Source organism: Accipiter gentilis, chromosome 15, assembly GCF_929443795.1.
Source record: "Accipiter gentilis chromosome 15, bAccGen1.1, whole genome shotgun sequence".
NCBI classification, from domain to species: Eukaryota; Metazoa; Chordata; class Aves; order Accipitriformes; family Accipitridae; genus Astur; species Astur gentilis.
This window is the reverse complement of record NC_064894.1, coordinates 10,150,727-10,156,726: the sequence shown is the minus strand read 5'-3', so window position 1 is coordinate 10,156,726 and position 6,000 is coordinate 10,150,727.

Here is a 6,000-nt window from a genome sequence, read left to right as displayed (position 1 = left end):
TTGCATCTTGGACACTGTCTGCATCAGTGCTCACCTCAACTCCAGCGAATTTTAGCAAAAACTAGAAAAAGTATAGAGGGTGGGCTGAGGTACAAAAGAAAGATTTAAATAGTTTAAGACTTCAGTTTGGAAAAGAAACTACTGCAAACACAGTTCTATATACTTTGATGGTTGTGAAGAGTATAAATAGGTAATGATTATTTATAATTTCTCATACTGCAAAAGTAGGGATCATCCAACAAAATTATCAGATGAGAGCTAAGAACACACCCCACCATACCTTTTGAAACAATACATTGTTAATTATGAATTATCTCACCAGGATATTGTATGAACCAAAGCACAGGGGTTCAAAAAAGAATCAGACAAAATCCATGCCTATTAAACTCTGGCTCAGGAAGTCCCTAGTCCCTGCAAGTTATTGCCATGAACGGAGAGGGAATTACAAGGAATGCTATGTTTCTTACAATCTTTCCCAAAGAAACCACTACCCGTTGCTCTTAAAAACAGGCTATTGTGATAGATGGCCCTTTAATCAGACCAAGTATGACAGTTCTCATAATTTGCCCTTGTGCATTATACAAACTGTATGCAAGATTTCACTGCCCACAGAATAATTTGGATATTGATCACTGTGGTTAATATTGTCCATATGATTGTGGCACACTGAGCCCTACACCTATGCAAGGTTAATTACAAGTGGTTTTGCATGCTGTGGTTCTGTGGCTGTAGACTTGGTATTACGGTCCCCGCTAGGCTGAGCCCAGGCAGTTAATCATGAAAAGATGCTTTCTGTGCTCACATTCTGGCAACACAGAGTGATGGAGGATAGTAAGATTCTTTAATGTTGGCATATAATGGTGTGGGAGCTTAAAGGGTACTCTTAGAGGCACTGTTTCAGCAGCACTTCTGCTGTTCTTTTTCCTCTAGCAGTGTCTTCCTTTTGAGGCACGTTGCAGCACAGACTGCAGGGCTATATAGAGGTGGGATTTGCTGAAAATAAACAACATTATGTTTTTAATGGAGATTTAGAGATCTGGGGTAATGACATATGGGAAATCCATGGTGTGAACATTCCTTAAAGAGTTATGCAGACTCTACAAGCCATAATGGTAGGCTAGAGTAACAAGTAGTGTTGTGTAGCTTTACTTAGACATACTGTTCTCTCCTGTTAGGATTAAACCATTTTAGGGATTTTTTTATTTTTTCTTTTATTGTACATAAACACTCTTAAACACATTTTGAGTAATGTTTTTCTTCAGGAAATCTCCCTTCTTGCAAGTATGAATCAATAACACAGCTCACAAACTTAAGTGAGAAGACATCTGATCATTTACCAGGTAAGATATCTAGTGCTGTATAGCAATGTTTTTATCAGTCCACTCCATGTTCTCTACCTAGAATTTCCCATTTACTCATATTTCTCCCTAGAGCTTGTTTATAGCCTAAATTTATTTAATTTTTGAGTAACATTTCCTGAAATAAATAAACTGTGCCCTTCAACTGTCCCTTGCAGTTAATTATGTTAACTGGGACAGCTATTCTTTGGACATTTTATAAAACACTGAAACTCTCATCTGAACTAGGCCACTAACTAATTGCTATGCACAGGCAACAACACCACATTATTTCTGAAACCCTGTCATCATTGTCCTGTAACTGAAAATCCACAGTAATGGTGAATTATCTTGTGCGTGACCACTTTAAGTCAGAAAATTTGCTGCTTAAACAAAGTCTCTGTTATTTTCCTTTCTTTGGCATGACAGAAAATAATATTAGGCATTTTTGCAAATTAAGTTGCAGAAGAAATAATCTTAACATTGTAAAAGGACATAATGCTATTTGGAAAATATTGTCAAAACTCAAAATGTCCTGGTTAGTTCATCTTCAAAATATTGTCTTAGAAATACAGCATCCTTTTGGATTTTTGGTATGGGAAGTTATTGTTAGCTGTGTAGGAATACAGCTTTGTTTAACTTTGCCAGATGCTTGCTAGCTCCATATTAAGAATTTAGGGCATAAAAGTTATAGTATCCAGACTTCCGAGGGCATCTATAAAGCTGTATAGAATGGCTCTTTGAATGACAAAGTGAACAGATCTATCAGTGAATAAATTCATGGGACATTGACTGCTACTACCTGAGTAATCACGAGATTGAGAATGACCTCAAAAGTGGTTGCAGAGAAATGTTCTTCTTTATCCTCTAGTGAAGTGTGAACTGAAAAGAATCACCTCTGGGGACTACTCATGAGCTTTTACCCAAGTGTTCTCTTTTAGGGGCTAAGCTTGGTAAAATGATAAACAATATTATTTTTCCCATATGTTTTGTACTCATGCTGAAGCCCTCTAGGCCTTTTACAGATATTTACAAACCAGGCATCATAGCCATCGATGCCCGTGATTCTACAGACTCCTGTTAAAGCAGAGTGGTAGCAATTCATTATCTCAAAAACTTTTGCCTTATTCTTCTTCCTTGCTGGTTTAGCTGATTTTAACTTTTAATTGGTCTTGTCTAAATGATTTGTACATAAAAAAACTAAGCACGGCTGGAATCTCACGCGCTAAACCTCCTGCGCTTTGGCAAGCGAACTGCCTGTAACGGACCCCACACAGCTTCCTTTGCATAAGGAAGGGTTTCTGATGAACTAGGAATCACGTTTGAGCCTCTGCCAACATTTTTGTTAGAAGGTTTGTTTTTAACATTGCTAATGATTTGGAGAACAAAATGGAGTTTGTGGGACAATCTCTAAAATATTTATGGTAATTAGCACGTGGAAAAGAAAAAGCCCTTCACAGGCTCCCCAAATCATCTGCCCTTGTATAGGAGAGGAAGTAGTTAAAAGAGGAAAATTTCTGAGCATGCTTTGTCAGTTGCTAAACCGTTAAAATTACTGTGCCAGACATAACCATGGAAGCAAACAATGGAAGTGCACTCGCTAATACTATTCCAAAATTATCCTAAAGGTGCTGAAGTTGTTTGGAATTATGTCCGTAATTGGCAGAGCTGAAAGAATTCACCCCATTTTTATAAACAATGGAAGGAGTCTCGCAGAGTTACCACTCTTATTGCTGGAGCATACATCTGATAGAGTAATTTAAGTAAAAATGCTGTTTGGGACCTTTTTCTAATTCCTATTATTCCTAGCAAGACAGTGAACTCCCAGTATTAAGATACAAATCATACCATAAAGTCATAGTAATTTCATCTTGGCATTGAACAATCTTCAGCTTCAAATTCATTGTTAGCACAACTAACACGAAGCCAAGAAAAATTTGTTCTGGGAGACTTAACCAAACAGTCTAAAAAATTTTAATTCTAGTAATCTGAAACATTCTTCCACATATTATCTCCAAAATAGCTGAGATGGAAATATGTGTGTACCTCTAAAGTTCTAAAACTATGTGTGGTGTTAAATGAAGGCATTTGCATTAGTGATGAAAAGATAGCACTATCAAGATTTCATATCTTTCAGATAAGCAGGCTGGGGAATCTAGAAATATTTTACATTCCTCATCACCAGCCAATTCAGGAAATTAATTTTAAAAGGATATTTCAAGGAAGATTTGCTTCAAGCATTTTGTATCGTTTGAAGAGAAGGAATGTGATTTTCCACACTTTATGTAGGTCATTTAAGTCAATCCAGAGTGTTTATATATTCAAAATACAAGCATTTTAGATCACCTTTGCAATCTATTACTGCTTACATTAGATCTGTTCTTGTGTGATTAAGTGACAACTAAAGCAGTGATAGTTAGGCCTCTAAAGTTTGAAATTATTTTTTGGGTGGTAGAAATGGGAAAAATCTTAAGGAACTTTGCACTATTTGGACAAATACTGAAAAATGTTTGAATGCTTACTTTGAGAATTATTAATCTCCTTGAATCATAAATTGGGCCAGAATATCTTCTGAGAACATGCTGCTCTGTAGCATATATATTTTATTTGCCTTGTGCTAGACTTACTATAATAAGAAGGACATGGTCTACAAGTCAAAAGAGTAACACTAGGATGTGGGAGAATTAAATTCTCATTCTACCCCAGGCATACCGTGCAGCACAAATGAATGGCTGTATAAGCACGCACCTACTTCTACGTGTCTCTCCCTAGTTTACAGCTGTCTTGAGAGCTGATGGAAGTTGCTAATGGTACCATGTATGTGTGGATATTCTCTCACAGTGCTTCAACACATCCAACAACACGTGTTGGCCAGGTATGGCTTTTTTCCTGCAATGCCTGGACTATGAAATGCCAACTAATGAAAATTGCAACAGGCATTTTTACCGTCTTATATTTATATATTTATTATCGATATGTTATACCGAAATAATTTTAGTATTTCTACGAATCCTGCGTCGGATTCCAAAATTGTGGAGTCTTAAGATATTTACCACCAGTTGTTGAAATTAAACAGTTTAATTAGATTTAAGGCATATAGGATAACACCCTTGCAAGAAAGGGGTCGAGTGGTACGAAGACAGTTCTGGCTAAAAATCCCCCTGGCCAAACAGATGTGTGCCTAAGTATAAAAAGAGACAGAAATAGAGGAGCAAGATCACAGAAAGCTGGTGGATTCACGAGGATGAACAGCCCTTTGTGGCCGTGATGAAATTCCTGTAGAAATGCCTGCACGTTCAGAGAATTTGTCATTCCCAGCAGCATGCTGCCCACAGAATCACATGAGTCCAGACTGGAAAGGGCCTCTGAAGTTCATCTGGCCCAACCTCCTGTTCAAAACAAGCCGAACTTCAAAGCCAGACTGGGTTGCTCAGGGCCGTGTCAAGTTTTGAGAATCTCTGGGTGTGAAACTCCTGGACCTCTCTAGGCAGCCTGTGCCGGTGCTTATCACCCTCCTGGCAGAAAATGTCGTGCTTAGGCCCGACGGGACCTTCTCCAGGCACACCTCGCTATGTCCGCCTCTTGGCATCGCACCCCTCATCTGTGAGGAGAGCCTGGCCCTGCCTTCTCCGTAACTGCCCGCCATGCCAGGCCGCGGCGGGGGCCGGGGACCCGGTGGGTGCCCATGCAGGGCAGCACAGCAGGGTCTCACCGGCCGGGGCTCGTCCCACCACCCCCGGTGAAGGAGGAGGGCAGGCTGAGGGCAGCCGCCAGCAAACTCCCACCCGGGTCCGCTGCGGTGCTGAGGCGGCTCTGAGGCTGGGCTGGGAAGGTGGAGCAGGCTCAGGCCCGGCGAGGGTAACCGGGGTGGGATACAGCCCCGTGATGGCCGAGCGAGGAGACCCAGCTGAGGCCAGGCTGTGAAGTCGGACCACGGGTGGTTAGGGTCCGGCCCCGCGGGGCCCACGGCTGGGCACGGGCATGGCTGTGGCGGAGCTGGAGCCTGTCCCTGCTGCGACCGATGGCCCCGGGGGGCTCAAGCGGGATCCTGGGCTGTGGGCAGGGTGGGGGGAGCCCTGGGAGGGGGAGCAGGGACGGGCAGGGCCGGCGGCGACCTCGGAGCGCTGGCACTTTGGGCATGTCAAAACTACCGTTAGATTCCTCTCCTAACTTCAGGAGAGCGTCATCTGGTTTGAAGTAAGATTTTTTGAAAAAAAATCCAGCTTTGTGTTACAAACAGCACTTCTAGATCATAAAAAATTATCAAAATTAAAGTGAAACAATAACCGTGTAGAGCTTAATGCTGTTCAGTTTTTGCTTCTCCTTCAGCTTAACTAAAACCATGCTTCCCAATGATCAAAAAATTAACTTCATTTTCAAATTACCAAGCACAAGACAGCATTGCTAATGCTACTGTAAAATGTTTATGTAATAGATACTTTAAAAAGGCTTCAGTTCTACTTTAAAATCATTAAACAATTCACCATTTTTAAAGCTAACCTTGTGCCTCTGCCAAATTTGACTTGATATTGCCAACTCATTCAGCCTGCATCCCCGCAGGAAAAGACATGGGGTTATATCGGATTGCAAACCCAGCATGAGTTAATGGCGTTGCACTATTGCAAAAAAAGCAAACATTGTGCTGAGAAGTATAAAGGGAATT